Source organism: Gorilla gorilla, chromosome 10 (genome assembly GCF_029281585.2).
Source record: "Gorilla gorilla gorilla isolate KB3781 chromosome 10, NHGRI_mGorGor1-v2.1_pri, whole genome shotgun sequence".
Lineage (NCBI taxonomy): Eukaryota > Metazoa > Chordata > Mammalia > Primates > Hominidae > Gorilla > Gorilla gorilla.
Genome location: NC_073234.2, coordinates 102,433,227 through 102,451,354, shown reverse-complemented (window position 1 = coordinate 102,451,354; position 18,128 = coordinate 102,433,227). Strand labels below are relative to the sequence as shown.

Below are 18,128 nucleotides of genomic sequence, written 5' to 3'. Positions count from 1 at the left end.
GTTTTAAGTTGTTACCATGTTATTTTGAAAATTAACTCTTAGTTCTTGCTTCCCTACCTTCAAGAAAGTCCACTGTACTGACATATTTGAGTCAGTGGTACGCTGGAAGAAAGAAAACAGTGCAGTATTTAGTATGTTACAATATACAGGAAAATTAAAATACGTTCTGAGTGGGCATGGAAAACTCAGCAAATATGGGAATTCACAAATGCTGGCTATATATAAGATGAGAATTCAAGCCAAATCTCATTAAATCTTAAAGGGCAAAATGAATCAAGCAAGCTGGAGTATTTGGGAAGTATCCAAAAAGCTGACATCAAAGCTCTGTGATGTTTTCCATGGATGTTCAATTAATTGCATGTATGTCAAAATTGTCTATTGTCCTGTATTTTCAAGTTACCAAAATTATTGCAAGCTTCTTTAAGTTGTCAAGAAAAGAAAATAAATTATATGGATCTGAGACTATATTTTATGTGTTCCAGGCACTGAATTAAGGGATGCATATGTTTTCTCATGTACTCATTACAACAATTATTATATAATTTTAATAATGAGAAAAGTGAGTTTTATATTGGAGTCTATAAAGGATATTAAATCAGAATTGGGGTAACTTGTAATGTGAACTCAGTTAATTGAGAGAATTCTGAATTCAGCAGATATTTAAAAATCAGCAGATATTTAAATTATGCATCACTTTACAATAGATTCACATTCTGAGAAATGCTTTTTGTCATTGTGTAAACATCATAGAATGTACTTACACAAACCTAGATGGTAGAGCCTAATATATATCTAGGCTATATAAAATAGCCTGTTGTTCCTAGGCTACAAACCTGCACAGCATGTTATGCTGAATACTGTAGGCAATTATAACACAAAGGTAAGTAATTGTGCATCTAAACCTATCTAAACATAGAAAAGGTGCATTATACATACAGTATTGTAATCTTATGGGACCACCATCTTATGTGTGGTTTGTTTTTTATTGCTGACTTCCTGAAATGTCATTATGAAGTGCATGACAGTACTTTTGTTCTTTGTTTGCCCATGCCAGGTGACCAGAAAACTAAATCCATTTTGCAAATGTAGGTCATTGCTTCAGCTTTTTTTCCCAAGTGTAATATGGAAAAGAGAAGTTAGTATAGTTATATAATGCACTGTATATTTACAAAATTAACATTCTAAATCAAGAAACAGAACAATACAAGAAACACAGAAGTCCCTCTCATGTTCCCTTTCCAGTCACAACCGCTCCAAATATAACCACTATCCTGAATTGTAATAGCCTGGATTACTGATACATAAATGGATTCATATAGCATGAATTATTTTCTACCTGTCTTCCTACCTTAAATATTACATTTTTTTACATTTAGCCACATTGTTGTGTGCTAAATTGTAGATTGTTCTTTTCTGTGTTATGGTATTCTGTTGTGTGAACATGCTTTAAGTAATTTATCCATTCGATGGTGAGTAGGCATTTACTATTTAGATAGTTTGCATTTGGTGCCAATTATAAATAGCACTTTTTTGAAAATTCATATCTCTGGTATGCGTTTCTGTTATATATACATTGAAAATGGTAATTGCTAGGTGACAGGATGTATTTATATTCAGCTATAGTCAATAATGTTACAGTTTTCTAAATGGTTTTGCCAATATTGCACTCCCAACTTATAAGAGTTCCAGCTGTTCTTCATCTGCACCAACACTCAGCATTTTTTTTTCCATTTTAATCATTGGATTTGGTGTCCACATATATTCATATTTTCATTGACCTATCAGATGTCCCCTTTTCTGGAATATTTTGTTTTAGTCTTTTGCCTGTATTTCTACTAACTTTTCTTCTATCATTTGTTTTTAAAAGGAACTTATTTATGTATTATAGATAGTAAGCACTTTCATACTCATGTAATATATTTTATTTGTATATACTATGTATTATTGGATTTAATTTATTAACTTTTTAAAAGATCTTTGCATCTATGTCTGTGAGAGATAGTGTTTCTAGTTTAATTTCCTTGTAAGATCATTTGCTGGTTTTGAAATCAAGTTTATGCTTTCCTCATAAAATGAGAACATCTTTCTTTTATTTCTGCGCACTGTAAGGGTTTGTGTAAGATTGACGTTATTTCTCCCGTAGATATTTGGAGACATTCTCTGGTGAAACTGAGTCTGGAAATTTCTCTGTGGGAAGAATTTGAATAACCATTTCAATTTATTTTATTTTATTTTATTTTTGAGACAGAGTTTTGCTCTTGTTCCCCAGGCTGGATTGCAATGGCGAGATCTCAGCTCACTGCAACCTCCGCTTCCCAGGTTCAAGCGATTCTCCAGCCTTAGCCTCCCGAGTAGCTGGGATTACGGGCATGCGCCACTACACATGACTAATTTTGTATTTTTAGTAGAGACAGGGTTTCTCCATGTTGGTCAGGCTGGTGTCCAACTTCCTACCTCAGGTGATCCTCCCGCCTTGGCCTCTCAAAGTGCTGGGATTACAGGCGTGAGCCACAGTGCCCAGCCTTCGATTTCTTTAATACATGTACAACTAGTAAGAATTCTAATAATTCTAATACTATTTCTCTTGCATTTTGGGGGGAATTTGTCCAAGTCATCCTAATTGTCAAATGTATTGGTATAAAGTTGTTTATTAATATCCTCTTATTATATTTTTGATGTCTGTGGAATCTATAGTGAGATCTTTTTTTCATTATTGTTATTGACAATTTGTATATTTTCTTATTTTATTTTGATAAATCTTGATGGAGTATTTGATTTTTTTTCTTTTTTTTAAAATTATGACCCTTTCTCTTATTTTATTTATTTTTACTCTTTTATTATTCGTTTTATCTGTCTACACTTATTAGGTTTAAAATTCTGTTCCCAGAATGAAGCTTCACATGAATAACATTTAGTCTTCCTTATTTTTTTAAACATGAAACTAAGGCTATAAATTTTTCTCTAAACATATCTATCTCTGCATCTCACAAGTTTTAGAATGTTGATTTTTATTTTTATTCACTTAAAAGTTTCTAATTTGGGTCTTATTTTTTCTCATTTATAAATTATTTAGAAATTCTTTAATTTCAAAATAAATGTGAATATGCTGAATTCAATTGTGCTATGAAACACTGTGAATAATTAATATAATTTAAAATTATTGAGGACTTTTTATTAATAATTGTTTATGGTATAGTATATTTTGGTAAATAGTCAATACATGATTAAAATAATATCAATTATGTCTTCAGAATACACATTGTTTTACGTTATTCAGTTATATAAATTGAGTTGCTAATTAAAATATATATTCATTATTGCCATTGTTCATTATAAATCTATATTCTAATTATGTTTTGTCTTATTACTGTACATGCTATTATGATAGGTATATTAAGATCTTATTATTATGGATGTTTAGATTTCTCACTTTAATTTTGTCAATTATTGCTTTTTATACTTTGAAATAATGTTATTGGGTATATACATATTTAGACTTATAATGCCTTTCTTCTGACTGTTTTCCTTTTTATTAAGATATATACTGTTTCTGTACTCATCTTTCTTAAAGTACTTTACTACCTTCAGTTGTGTTTCTTTCAGAAAGTACTCCTTTTCACATTTTCCTTTTCAAAGAGGCATCTATTTTGTTTATTAATTTTAATTTCTAGTTTTGTCTCTACTCTAAATTATCTTTTTACCATTTTACATCTTCTTTTTTCCTCAGTTCTATATTGTTTTTGCTACTTTCTCTAATTAGAATTCAATGTTTTTCTTTCATATATTTTATTATTTCCTAATTAAATTTGTATTACTTTGAAATGTTAATTTATAGTTTTCATCTGCTTGTGGGTAGGTTTTTCAGGAATTTTAAAATATTTTTAAAGGATATTATTCAGCTTCTTATGGTCTTTTGGCTTATAAATACTTTGGAGGAAACTTGGCAGTGATTCCTTCCCTGCTTATTCTATATGAAATTAATTTGTCTGAATTATTAGGAGAAAGAAGCAGGTCAGAATAGTATTTAGTCTTCATTAAAGTTGAAAGATACGGCTATCTATTCTCTGAGATGACCTCTTTTTCCCACCCCTACCTCTAACTATTTTCTCTCTCTTCCATTTCTATTTTATTTATCTGAAATTTAAAATCAGTATCTCTTAGTTTTTCTCAGTATATGGCTTTGTTCTGGAAGACAGCTTCAGCTTTTAAATTTTGTTTCAGCCCATCATGGACGAAGAGGGTATGAGGCCTGTCATAACCCCTAGCACAGGGTGATCATACATACTTTGGGAAATCCTCTCTCGTTAAGTGTGGACGTTAACATTGACTTGTTTTTAACCAATAAACTATGACAAAAAAAAATAGTGTGATGTCATCCCTATGGTTGTTACATTGTTCAGAACTCCTTCCTGGTAACAGGCTTGCTCTAGAGACTTTCTGCCCTACCTGGTATAAAATAAGAGGCCATCATTAGGGGCCCACATGACAAGGAACTTGGAGTGACCTCCATGAGACCACCAGCAAAAAGTTAGGGTATGCAGTTATACACTTGCAAAGAAATGGGTTCTGCAACAACCAGAGTAAGCAGAGAAACAATTCTTCCCCAGTAGAGCCTCCAGATGAGAATGCAGATTGGTTGACATCTTGATAGCTGTGTTCTGAGGCTTTAAGTAGAAGACTTCAGTAAGCCATATCCAGAATCCTGACATACAGAAAATGTGAGATAATACATATGTGTCATTTTAAGTCACTAAGTTTCTAGTAATTTGTTATACAGCAGTAGAAAACAAATACAAGCTTCTTCAGAACTTGCTTTGGAACCCTGTCAATTACCTGTGGATGTGCAAAAACCCGTGCAGTTTCAGCTATTATTCAATAACTGCCCTTCTGCACTCTCTAGTTGAGTGTCTAACTATTTTTCATATTGTTTTGTTCTCAGCTCTGGCAGCATCTTTCTTCTTTCCCTGCTCATGTAATGTATTCCCTCAAGCTGTAGGTAATTTTTCTCTACCTATTGTATTTTGGAGTTTATGTGGGTACAATTGCAGTTGGCTTTGTTTGTTAATTTATGCATAGATTTTTTGGTTATGTTTTCCTTTTGCTCTGTCTGTTCTTTTAAGGGATTGGATGAGATTTTAAAAACTATGTCACATTGTCATCTTCCAAGAATTTCTTTATCACATTGTTAAAATTTACTGGATCTTGCCAAATTGTTCTCCAGACTGGTGTATTCTTTAAATCCATGGAAAACAGTTCCAATTACTCAACATTCTTGGCAGTAGCAGAAATTGTCAGCTCTTAATATTTTAGTCAGTTTGCTAGATTTGAGATAGTGTCTAACTGTGGTTACATTTGCATTTCCTTGGTTACTATCTTTATAATCCTTTCTTTCTTAAATTTCATAAATTACTTTTTCATATTCTTTGCTCTCTTTTTTGGGGGACCATTTTGCCTTTGATTAATCCTAGTGATTATCTGTTTTGGATACCAGTTTTCTGTTGTTTGTACTCATTTCAAAATATCTTTGATAGTCTTTAGCTTCTATATAGACAATATTTTATGCAAAAAGTTATGATATAATTATATTTATTATTTTTTTTCTTTTTTTTCACTTGTCCTGTTTTCACCCTCTTTAAGACACCTCCTGAGGTCTTTACTGATATACTTTCTTCCAAAATTTTAAAAGTTTGCTTTTCAAATTTAGGTAATCAAATCTAACTAGAATTGATCCAGGTCCATGGAGCAGATATTTATTTTTTGTTTCTTTGTAAATATAGTTCTATTCATACATTGTATGCACATTGTTTGATTCAGCTTCTGACCCAATAGAGTTTGCTATCACTATTAGTAATTTTGAGACAAATTAATATTTTATATGAAGAAAATTATGATTGGCTCTTTAATTTTTTCCTATTCTTTTATATTTGAGTTATTTTGTTTCTGTGAAATTACTGGCTTGACCATATAATGTTGAATATGCATAGTAAGAGTAAAAAATAATGTTGCCTTTTGAGTTTAAGGAGAGTGTTATAAATATTTCAAAATTAAGTGTGAATTATACTATATGTATGTTATCATATCAAATGTAATATAAAGAATGTTCCCATCTGTTCCTGGTTTCTTCTGATTTTTAAATAATAAATGATAATTTATTTTTTTATTAATTTTCTGCATTTTCAAGATAATCATTTGATTTTCTTTTTCACTTTATAATTTCATAAATTAGTCTGGTGAGTTTTAAAGTAGAAATTAGTTCTTCAGAAGTGAATTTGTTGTTCAAGATGTGCTATCATCATTGACATAGGATGACATATTGTATATTCTTTCTAATGAACTTTGTCTTTTAGATCAATTGTAGTTTCAAAGCGAAACTGAAGAAAGCACAAAGAATCCCCATATACTTCCTACCACCCCATTGCCCATATGCACCCTTCACTTTCAACATTCCCCATCAGAGAGCTACATCTGTTTTAAGTGATTAATTTACATTGACACATTATCACTCATAGTCCATAGTTTGTATTAGGATTTATTCTTGATCTTATACATTCTATGGGTTTTGATAAATGTATTATGACAGGTATGCATCTTTAATAGCAACATACAGAATAGTTTCATTGCCCTAAAAGATCTCTGTGTTCTGCCTATTAGTCCCTTCCTCTCTTTTCCCACATTGGCAACCACTGATCTTTTAATTGTTTCCATAGTTTTGCTTTTCCAGAATGTCGTATAGTTTGTATAATACAGTGGATGACCTATTTTTTATTTTTCTGTTTACTTGTTCACTGTCTGTGGTATGCTTGTGTACTGGAATGTTGACAATATCTTACTTTTACCTATTTGATCTTTCCCTAGGCTGTCCTTCTACTTCACTCTCATTCTTATGTCCTGGATATTTAATAGGATACTTTTAATATATTTTTTAAATAGTGGACTTTAAAAATAGTGTGACCACAGATATGGTTTGCTTAAATATTATGTTGTTTACCTATTGTTTTTGATCTTTATTAAAAGGAATGTTTTATGCAATCTTTTTAGATTTGCTTATTTAATTCAAAATATTGTTATGCCAATGGCCTTTGGATTCTTTTCTTTTTATTTAACTATTATAAACAGTGCTATTATGAACCAATTTATGTCTACCTCATTTGCAGATATGCAGGAATTTCTCCTGTTACATACTTAAGAATAGAATTGTTGGTGTAGGCGCTATGTGAGTAGTTTTGCAGGATAATTCCAAATTGTTTCCTAAAGAGGATATTTTAATTCATAGACATGTAACCTGTAATATATAACAGAGGACTTTAAACACAGCCTCACTAACATCTAGCGTGGTTCAAATTTATAATTTTGCCATTAAAAATTATTCAATAATGTGTTTAAAGTGCTTGTTTACTGTGGCCTTTGTTTACAATATCCACACTAACTAAAATATTTTTAAACTCAATAATTTCCTATCATTCTCTTTTCATTAAGGATTATGTCCTTCAATAAGAATTATATCAAGGATTCATATATAGGACCGGTCTCACACATGGTAACTTTAATGTTTTTATATTAAAATGTATATCAGAATTTTCTCCCTTGAGCCCAGTTTGATATTTCACAGTGTTTATTAAATGAGTCCAGTGGGCAGCATGGAATGAATTATTTCACTAAAATTTTATAAATCATATTAATTGCTATCTTTACTAGATTTCCCAGCACTTTGTTTGTCCAAGAGCAATAATGAGGGGCCAGATTGATCGCAATATTTTAATAACTTGTCCAAGAACATAAAATTAGTTTGTTGCAGAAAAATCTGATCTCACATATGGCTAATGTGAAGCTTCTTTGGCACTTTACAATGTAATCCTTCCCTTGACCTTTGAAGCATTCCCAAATGATGTAAATTTCTCACTAAGAACTTGTTTTCACTGTTTGACTCACCAAAATGAGTCTTTGGCTTGCAGGGCTATTTTGTTTAAATAGTAGAGCTACTCAATAAATATTCAGTAATGGCCAATCACAGGAAGTCACTTGTTAAGTAGGAATTTATTTTGTCTTACATAATATAAAATTAAAAAAACGCTTTCAAAATGTTTCAGTAAAACATGAAAGTATATACACTCACTAAACATTTCAAACAATCTTACAGGAGAAAACAATAATGGAGACTAGATATTATGAAAGACACATATACCTGCTTTTTATTTTAAATATTTTTTTAATCACAGAAATGTTAGGTCTAGCCTGAAGAAAATTTTATTTTTGTTCCACACAAATCTGCATTTGCGTATTGGTATGAGAGTTTAAGGGGGTTTATTCTCTCTGCTTTTCAGTAATGGATAAATAGTTCCTTAGAGACATTGTGAAATGTATTGTCTTATAAAAAGCACATTAATTTGCTGCCCAGTTTAATTTTTTTTCTCATAGCCCTAGGCTAACTTACTATGAATTGAGAATACTTGATTTTCTTAATACTAAGGATCTGTTATAATAAGAATAATTATAGAACATGAAGTCTTGTTCATGTATCATTTATTTCAGAAATCACAGACATGTTTCAAAAGTACAATAAAATAATTTCATAGAACATTAAAGTGGAAACAAACTATAAAATTAATTTAACCGTTTTATAAATAACATGTTGTCTTTGTTCAATATGGGACTACATAATGGTTTAAAAATGTTAGTCAATATTCATTACACATCTTCATTTTTAAAAACTCTTCCTTTTATAACTTGAAAATACATGTAATAATATGGTATGCCAAGATATTTTGTATCTGAATTTTCATTTTATGTAATCATGTCCTTTTTCTCATGCACATAATTGCAGGAATTTTTGTTTGTTTATTTTTTGCTAAATGTATTTGTGGATATATTTTTAAAGAAATATCTAGGGTATATGCAAAAAACCCAGATTTGCATAATCAAATATTTCTAGGGAGTGCTGGATAAAATCCAGGCATAGTTGAACAATGCAGTTCTTTATTGGCACATTGATAAAAATCTTTATTAAGCGATTTAAATCTTTATCAGGTAGTTAATATATAGTGAAACTTCAAAAATAGAATATAGGATGTAGCAATTTAATTTCCACAAATTATTTAATCATGTGACATTACATGGGATTTGGATTTTTTTGGAACACCTTTGAGAAATCATGTGCTGTTTATGACAGTTATTCTAAATAATAAGTAATTTTATGCTAAATTGCATTGTTATCCATGATGTCAAGGATTTTAAACCTGATTTTTTGTATTATAATCTATTCTGCTTTGTGTTATTCTCCACTGGAGATATATATATATACACACACACACACACACACACACACATACACACACACACACACACATATATACATATATACACACACACATATATATATACACACACGTATATATGTGTATATATACATATATACACATATATACACACACATATATGAATATATGTGTATACACACACACACACACACACACATATATATATATAGAGAGAGAGTTTGGTTTTATGAAAATGTCATGAATTTCCCATCCTTAAGTTACTTTATAAACTTTTGTGTATCCTGAAATAATAGGCTATATGGATTGTTGAATATGTGTAAGGTTAGTTGCATGCTATTCTGAGAGCAAAGATGTTTATGAAAAGGGGCTATGGTTCAATTAGTTATTTTTCTAGATTATACATTGACTAAATTTAATATTTGTGTTTTGGAAATAAATCTTTTTATCTTAGAATAATGTTAGACTTCCATAAAAATTACAAAGATAATACAGAGAATTATCACATACTCCACACTCAGTTTCCCCCTATTATTAATATTTGACATGTATATGCTACTTTTGTTACAATTATGGAACCAATATTAATACATTATGACTAATTTAAGTCCATTCTTCACTCAGATATTCTTAGCTTTTAGCTATTGTTCTTTATTTCTTTCAGGATTTCATCCAGGTTATCACATCCCATTTGTTTGTCATGTCTCTTTAGACATCACTGGTCTGTGACAATTTCTGAAATTTCTTATGTTTTTTTTTAATGACCTTGAGAGTTTTGAGGAATACTGGTCAGGTATTTTATATTTTTCTCATGATGAGAGTGGGATTAAAGTACCATTTTCATCATCTCATGTATTAAGGGTACATACTATCAAAATGACCTATCAATGTTGATGTTGACCTTGATGATTTGGCTGAGGTAGTGCTTGCTAGATTTCTCTATTATAAAGTTACTCTTCTTAAGCCCATTTTCTACTATAATATTTGAGTGGAGGTCACCATTGCACAGCTCATACTTAATGATTGGGAAATTGTGCTCTTCTCCCTTGAGGGCAGAATAGCTGCATAAATTATTTGGAATTCTTCTGCATGGGAGATTTATCTCTTCACCTCTACTTATTTTAATTAATTAATATCAATATAAACTAATAATTATTTAACATTTTCAGTTATAATTAATATTATGTTATTCATTTGTTTCTCAAACTGTTGGCCATTCTGAGATCTTTCTGTTGACTCCTATGTCTCTTTGACTATCCTACATCATTGTGGATTTTCTTCCTCTTCCTCCAGGTTAGAATCGGCCATTTCTCCAAGGATTCTTGTTCCTTTTATTTTAGAATAAATCAAGAAAGCAAGATCAGAGTGCTAGGTATGCTTATTGCCACTGCGGCCTCTTTGCTTTGAGGCCCTTTTAGCTGACAGAGCTAGGAAATATATGTGTATACTAATGAATGTATCTACACATATTCTTAAATATTTCTATATGTAATCATCTGTATCTATATTAACTAAGCATGATTTAATACAATATCTTCCACTCGAATCCATTACCACATGGAACATTCTAGCCTCCTGCCCTTCCTTTTCTATAAATTCCCACCGTCCATCATCCATTTACTTAATTGTTTAGTATAGATGCATATTAGTATCAGGATTGTTAACCCCATACACCATGGGAAAAACTCTTATAGTGATTATGTACAGCCTTTGTGGCTTTTTTGTTTGTTTTGCTTTTATACTTACAAATTCTACACACTTCTAAAGAAACTCAGGCTAGTACTTATTTCCCCTAACCACTTCAGAAAAGTTATTTCTTTCACATATAAGTCAGATTGTCATGTTACATTCTTCATTCCATGTTGGAATCCTCCAGTCTCCAAAGGGATTTTTTAAAATTTGTGTTCATTAATGTTCATTCTTTATGCTGTAAAGTTCTATGACTATAAGCAAATACATACTGTCACATAACCACCAGTATAATATCATATGGAATAGTTTCACCACCCTAAAAAAGCCTTTTGCACTTCACCTATTCAAATCTTTCTTCTTTACCATAAACTCCTGCCAACTACCGTCTTTGTACCATCTATATAGTTTTACTTTTTCCAGTGTCATATAGTTGCAATCACATGGTAGTAGCCTTTCCAGACTTACTTATTTCACTTAGCATTATGCATTTAAGATTTTTCCATGCCTTTTTGCATGATCTTGATAGGTCATTTTTTTTAACTCTGAATTGTAATCCATTGTTTGAATGTGGTACAATTTGTTTATCTATCCACCTATTGACAAACATCTTTCCTGCTTCCAGTTTTTGGCCATCACAAAGCTGCTAGGAGCATTCATGTGCAGTTTAATGTAGACATACATTTCAAATCAGTGGGATAAATATGTACACGTTCTATTTCTGGTTGTGTGGTAAGACTATGTTTAACTCGATAATAAACTACCAAACTGTCTCTCAATGTGATTGCACCATTTTGCATCCCAGCTGGCAATACATTTTCTGTTCTTCATTTTTGGATTTTAGCTATTCTAATAGTTGTGTAGTAGTATGTCATTGTTGTGATGTACAATTTCTAAATGATAATGATGTTGAACAATTTTAAATGTCTATGTGCCATCTGTATATCTTCTTTGATTAAATGTTTGTTCATATATTTGCCCATTTTAAAAAAAACTGAGTTGTTGCTTTTCTTATTGGTGAGTTTTAAAAGTTTTTTTGTATAGTTTGTTAAATGCTCTTTTGCTTTTTTTAAAAAAAATTTAGATTCAGGGGGTATATGTGCAGGTTTGTTACATGGATATATTGTGAGATGCTGAGGTTTGGGCTCCAATGAAACCCATCACCCAGATGGTGAATATGGTACCCAATAGATAGTTTTTCAACACTTATTTTCCCTCTCCTTCCCTCCTTTTGGAGTCTCAGTGTCTATTATTCCCATCTTTATGTGCAAGTCCTTTATCATATATGTGTTTTGCAAATATTTTCTCTCAGTCTATGGCTTGATTTTTTATTTGCTTGCCAGTGTATGTCACAGAGAATACATTTTAATTTTAATAAGATCCAGCCTATCATTTTTTTCTTTCATAAATTGTGCTTTTGGTATTATATCTAAAACTCATCACTAAACAGAAGACTACCTCATTTTTCCCCTATGCTTAGTTTAAAACTTTTACAGTTTTTTTTAACCTGTAGGCCTATGATCAATATCTATTAATTTTGTGGAAGGTATAAAGTTATATTGGATTTTTTTCTATGTATACATAATAAGATTCCAACATCATTTGTTGAAGAGACTATTCTTTCTGTATTGAATTACCTCTGTTTTTCTGTCAACAATGAGTTGACTCTATTTGTGTAGGGCTTTATTCTGCTTCATTGTGTATTCTTTTGCCAATGCCACTCTATCTTGATTAGTGTAGCTGTGTAGTAAGTTTTGAAACCAGATTGTATGAGAACTCCCAACTCTGTTCTCAGTATTGTGCTGGCTAGTTTAGTTGTTATAATTCCAGATAAACTTAAGAGTCAGTTTCTTGATACCTTCATAATAACTTGCTAGAATTTTGATTGGAATTTCATTGAACATGTCAATAAAATTGGAAAGAACTGACATCCTAAAAATATTGATTCTTCCAAACTTCATTCATGGAGTATCTTTCCATTTATTTAGAGCTTAAAAAATTTGTTTCATAAGAGTTTTATAGTTTTTCATATACAGACAATGTTCTTGTTTTAGATTTATACCTACGTATTTCAAATTTTGGTACTATTATAAATGGTATTAATTTTCTTAAAGTTTCAAATTATAATTATTTATGACTGGTATATAGAAAGCAATTGAATTTTGTTTAAAAACTTTACATGCTTTCAGGTCCAGAAGTTTTGTTTTTGTTTCTGTTTTCAGTATATTCCTTGAAATGACCTACCTAGATATCATGCTATAAAACTTGACTGTTTTGTTTCGTCCTTCCCAATTTGTGTACTTTTTATTGACTTCCGTCTTCTGATTGCAGCAGCTAAGATACCCAGAACAATGGAAAGAGAGGGCTTCCCTGACCTGTTTTAGATCTTTAGGGGTGAGGGTTCAGTTTTCCACCGTTTCTGTAGGAGTTCTTTATTTCTAGTAAGTTCCTCTTCTATTTCTAGTTTCTGAGAGTTTTTGTCATAATTGGTGTTGGGTTTTGGCAAATGCCTTTTCTGATTAAATTGACACGATTATATGATTTTTTCTTTCTTTATAGCCTGTTGATATTGTGAATTTTATTAATTAAATGTGGAATTTTGAACAAATCTTGCATACTTGGATAAATCTCACTTGGCTGTGTTGTATACAGCCTTGAACTCCTGAGCTCAAGAAATCCTGCTGCCTCAGCCTCCCAAGTTACTCGAACTATAGGCACAGGCCATCAGGCCCAGTTTCTAGCTTTCTTTTGATTAATTACTGTTAGTATAGTGTAGTTTTTTCATCCTTTTACATTTTACCTATCTGAGTAGGTTATATGAATATAATTACTTATATAAAATATATACTATTATTATATATAAATAACATAATATTTAAAGTATATATTCTATAATATATATTATATATTGTTATTTAAAGTGGTTTCTTGTAGACAATATAGAGTTGAGGCTTTAGCAGGTCTGACCATTCCTGCTTTTGTTTTTAAGGTTATTCTAATTATCACTTGGCATGTTCTAATTATTATAGTTATTGAATTACACTAGGTTGGGGAAGTGTAAAAATCAGTGTTCCTTCAGGAAAACAAAATTCACTCTATGTATTCTAGGTACTAAATATTTTAATGTAAGAAAGCTGCTGTTTTCTTGGTCCTTGGAAGAGCAGAGGAAGCAATCAGCCACTCAAATCAGCTTGTAGCACCAAACTTAGTGTTTTACTATATCTCATAAAATGCTTCTGAAAGTCTGAAGAATCTCCAAAATGCTCATTGTTAACTCTCACAAAGGGCAGCAGCAGTGTAGATGTTTCTTAAGTCCTAGCCAGAAAGCTCTTGTGAATCTTAATCCTGCCCAAAAGTAAGCTTGCTACTGCCACTGGGGGAAAATATGGATCCTTTTTTCTTAATCTTTCAAATCTCTAGAGATTTCCTCTTCTTGGAAAACTCCAATTCAGATACATATTGGAAGGGAGGTTAAGGGAATTGCAGCTTCTCACTCTCTTCTGTACTGTAATAGATAATGTATCCTGATAGTTTGAAGAAGTAGACGAGTGTCATGATATACAATATGCGTACAGTTTAAAATAATTACTCTTGAGGTTTAAAATCTGATTTAGAAAACAAGAAATAATTACATTTAATAATTATAAAACATCAGCAAATGCAGATGTAGCATATTTCTAATATAATTTAAATCTCACAGTAGACTGTAAGATTTAAGGGTATAATGATTACGTTTTGTTCATTTTTGTATTCTCAAACCAAACATATTTCTCTGGCACCTTTATTTATGTACTTATTAGATGTTTGATCAATGAGTCAATTTTGTAGTGAATAAGACTTCTCTATTGGTAATTTAAATTTAACGCAATCTTCAAACAACTCTTTTAGGGTTGAAGAGATTTTTTATATTACAGTATTTGGACCAAGGATTTTAATACTCCCTAAGATCTCCTATGGACTTTACAAGATAAACTGGGCAGTTTGAAATCAAGTCTAAATGATCAACAGGTTGCCATCTACTCTCTCATATAACCTTGCTCTGATGTGTTCAGTTAACTAGAATTGGTGAATTTTTTCTTTGCTTTGTATGTTTTATTTGAGCTATTATTTTAATGAGCATTTCTAATTTTTGTATTTGGTTTTAGGTATTTTTTTTCTTATTATATGCTCTTCCCTTGTTCATTAATTTTGAGGATGTATTCAAAGCCTGAATGAGGAAATGAAATAGTGCTCTAGCTTTCTTATAAAGTAAGATATTTGGAAATATAGCCTAAGTTGATGAGCACAAAGTGTTGGAATTATGTGAAATAGACTGGTACCAAATGAAATTGGTATAGGGAGGAGTGAGAGCCACCCTGAGCCTTGGAAAGGAAGTGAAGCATGATGGAAGTTGATGGAAGGTAATGGAGAAAAGAAGGGCATTAGCCAAACATTACCAAGGTGATTACCACACTCTGGTGAAGATCATTCAGTGGAAACACTTTTCCCCATCTATTTCAATTTTCCATGCAATTGGTCATCTGACAGCTGCAGTATAGATTCCCAAGTTCCTTACTAGGAGGGTTTTCTGAATGATTTCAAAACCATGTTAGCAAGGGTCAAGAAACAAGAAATTAAAGTTGCTCTGTTACTAATCTGTAAAAATGATGTTGTAGCATGCATGATCTCTATTTATAACAAGTTTAGAACTGTCTTTCCTTATTTTGGGGTCTATGTTCAGCATAGGAATAATATTTGGAGTCCTCTGCCTAAATAGTTTTAGATAAAGTCCCAAAATTTATGGCGAAAATAAAAATATTTACATGATATCTAAGTTTTGTAAAAATCAATCGGAGAAATTAGGAAAGCTACCTCCAACCAAGAACAACTGATGGATTATTTTGCATAAGTGGGGCTGACTTTACCTGTTACATTATACTTTTGATAAAGTATCAAGTTATATAGGGAGTTTTGTACATCAATACCATAGACCATAACTGTCGCTTTGCACCTAGAATTGGCCACATGCAATAAATAATTACTTAGGCTATTGATATTTCTATTGATCACTGATAGATGGCTGGATCAAATGGTACTTTAAAGTAGGTTTTCAGACTAATATTGATAATTTGAATTTTTATGTTCTCTATTTGGCAAGATCACATGTATGTAAACTTTGCGTGTTCTATCTAATTTACAAACATCTCTTTATGTAGAAATAACCCTCCAAAAGGGATATGGAGTCAAACTATAAAGAAATTTTGAAAAAGATTCCAAAGTGAGTGTTAAATTTTAGTCACAGAAGTGATGAAAGGTTTTTAAATTATTATAGTTCTTCCATTTTTGTAGTCTCCAGACCTATATGGACTCCACAAAACAAAACCACTTTTTTTGAGACAGAAAAAAAATAGTAGTCCGCATTGTTTCTGGAGAAATTTAGTATTCCTAAATATTTGTGGGTAATTGAAGTTGTCTAGTAATTCTTTAATATATTTCCATTGACAGCGTGATGCTGAGGTATTCCCTGTATCTTCTTTGAACAATGGGATGGAATGGCATACAGCAGAAATAATGCTCTTAGTTTCTGCCTTGGACCAGAAGCTCTCTCTTCCTGTTACTTGGAGCCCTGTGTCTCCCTGTGAGTAGCCCAACTACCTTCCTGCAGAGATATCATGAATCTTGGGGAGCACACAGAGAGGAAGACAGCCCCCAGGTAAGTCCAGCTTTTCTGTCATCATCAGCAGAGAGCTAGGCATGTGAGAGAAGTCATATTAGACTCTCCAGACCACACCATGCATTGAATGTCACCGAGTGACACTGGTCAATGCTACATGAAGCAGAAAAATCATTCCAGTGAGAATTTCCAGAATGCTTGGCCTGCAAAATTATGAGCTATAATAAAATGATTATTGTTTTCAGTCATTAGGTTTTAGGGAAAGTTTCATGTACAGCGGTGAGTAACTAAAAATGCTTCTTTTATTTTTTTCTGCAGAAGTTGCTGAGGAAATACACAAAGCCTAAATTAGTAATCTATTGCTGCATAACATATTACCCCTCAACTTAGCAACTTAAAAAAACAGTATTGTCTCATGGTGTCTATGGATTAGGAGTCCAGATGAGGCTTCCATGGGTCCCAGGACTGGGTCTTCTGAAGACTACAGTCTAGGTGTTGGCTGGGGCTGAAATCAGTTTAAGACTTGACTACTTGACTAGTGGTAAATAAATTTTAAATTTCCTTAACATGTTGTTCACCAGAAATAGTTACTTGCTGATTGCTGAACTGAGGGTCTCCGTTCCTCCTGAACTTGTGGCACAATGTTTTCTTCGATTTTTCACCAAATGGACATCTTTCAAATCAGGCAGCTCACATTGGCTTCATTGCAGCAGCAAGTGAGTGGGCAAGAAAGAGTTCAAGAAAGATGGTTCCAAATATATGCAAGTCTTAGTCACCTGTAACCTAATATCAGTAGTGTCATCCCATCACCTTTACTGTGTTCTAGTCATTAGAACCAAACTACTAGTTCCAGCCCACACTCAAGGGTATGGAATTACACAAGGGAAAGAATACCAGGACGTAAAGATCATTCATGACAATTTTAGCAGTCTGTCTGCTACAAATCCTTAGCTTTCCAGAAGTATACAAAATAATTTTAGCCCTTCTTAGGTCATGGAGTTATCTATCAAGATTGAGTTACTCAAATAACCTGGTATATTCTATGATTTCTCATATTAAACATTCAATTTAATGTCAATAATCAATCAAGGATGTATTTTGTCTCTTTTAGTAAGATTTTCCTTCTTTGGGTTTAAAAAAATCTATTAAAGTTTTAATAGAGTTTCTTGCATGTGATAAATGTTTAATAACTGAATGCATGGAGAAAACAAAATTACACACTACTCAGACATATATTGGTAGACATTGGATATGTTTAGACTTAAATGATACTTTTCATTTAAATTAAAATAACTGAAAGAATTTTTTGTATGCATTAACTCTGATAGATATGTATGCTCATTATCTTCAGCTGCCCTCTTCGTGATGATGTCCTGTCTCTATTAGCATGATTTGGTTAGCTGGCCCAAAGCCAGGCTACCTGTGTTCCAAGTTGACTATGCATTTAACTGGATTCGTAAATTTGAAAGTTCTTTTTCTATGCTATGCCTCTGTTTTCTCATCCCACATCCATA

At 31.8% G+C, this 18,128-nt stretch overlaps 1 protein-coding gene across 3 annotated transcripts in view; it reads left to right on the top strand.

Moving 5' to 3' along the window:
• The window catches only part of MGAT4C (MGAT4 family member C), a 1,374,466-nt gene that overhangs the window by 268,680 nt on the left and 1,087,658 nt on the right, over nt 1-18,128 (top strand). For all 3 annotated transcript variants that reach the window (XM_063694191.1, XM_055358911.2, XM_055358910.2), the window contains one exon: nt 16,446-16,653. The gene's annotated coding sequence lies outside the window, so the exon portion shown is untranslated. The remainder of the gene's footprint in view (nt 1-16,445; nt 16,654-18,128) is intronic.